Source organism: Aplysia californica, unplaced genomic scaffold (assembly GCF_000002075.1).
Source record: "Aplysia californica isolate F4 #8 unplaced genomic scaffold, AplCal3.0 scaffold01399, whole genome shotgun sequence".
Classification (NCBI taxonomy): Eukaryota; Metazoa; Mollusca; class Gastropoda; order Aplysiida; family Aplysiidae; genus Aplysia; species Aplysia californica.
In genome coordinates, this window is record NW_004798669.1 from 26,182 (window position 1) to 27,364 (window position 1,183).

Here is a 1,183-nt window from a genome sequence, read left to right on the forward strand (position 1 = left end):
TACGGCGCTTGCAACTGCATAAGGTCATATGAGCGCCAGAAGATTAGAAGTGTTACAAGAGAGTAACAAACATAAAAAAGAAGAAGGTAAGATAAGGACGATAGATGTTTGATAGCAAAGAAGGAGCAAACCACACCAGAGCACCGGCCAACCACCCACATATCAGTCTGTGAATTTCAGAGACAATACATATTTGAAACACGAAAAACTTCTTTTTCGATGCATTCCTAGTAGTCTTCTGAACTGAGGCTTCAGTTTATACTTTATATCATCTTCGTTTAGTCATTTTCACTTGTCGTCATAATGGGTGCATATATTTCGTGCGCTTTGTGTTTATGTATTTGACTGTGTCTGAAGCGAAAAGGATAGTTATTGTTGTGGTGTAAAGCGATTGAAAGAGAAAGAGAGAGAAAATGAGTATGAACTGAAAAAGGGGGAGGAAAGGAGAGAGGAGACGAAAGGTAGCACAAGATAGAGGGAGAGGTGGAAGGAATCCAGCAAGCTAGGAGAGAGAGAGAGGAAGAGAGTGAGAGGGACTGAGAGAAGGAGGAGATGAGAGAGAGAGAGAGAGAGAGAGAGAGAGAGAGAGAGAGAGAGAGAGAGAGAGAGAGAGAGAGAGAGAGACTCGCCACTCGGACCTTGGCAAGTGTTGAAGGCACCTGCTGCGGTCAGTGTTTTGTTTTGTGTCAATGACGTCACCGTGTCAACAATCACAGGAAGTCGTTAACCCTCCGCTGATACTGTCAATGCTACCATTTTAACCCTTTGGTGTATGTAAACATTCAGAAGTCGTTGTTAACCCCTTCCAGGAAAGTCAAACTCTGGTGCGTTAACTCCTTCATGTAAACAGCAGCTCCTTCCCCTCTCCAGCATGTTAACCCTTTCGTGTCCACCGTTAAGCCCCTGTTTGTCCACCGTTAAGCCCCTGTTTTGTGTTCGTGGTTATCCCGTTTTTTGTCTTGGAAAGTACTTCGGGACCTCAGATTACCCTCCAAACATGAAACATTCCGAGTTACAGCCTTGTTTTCTTGTGATGGCGACTTACTGTTGCCATGGTATTGAGTCCCAAGTTTTTGCCCAGGTTTAGTACCGTCTTCTGTGCCACTACCATGGAGTCGTTAACCCTCTTGTACCGACGAAAGTGTGTGTGTTAACCCTCTTGTGTTCGATGGGGGTTTGGGTG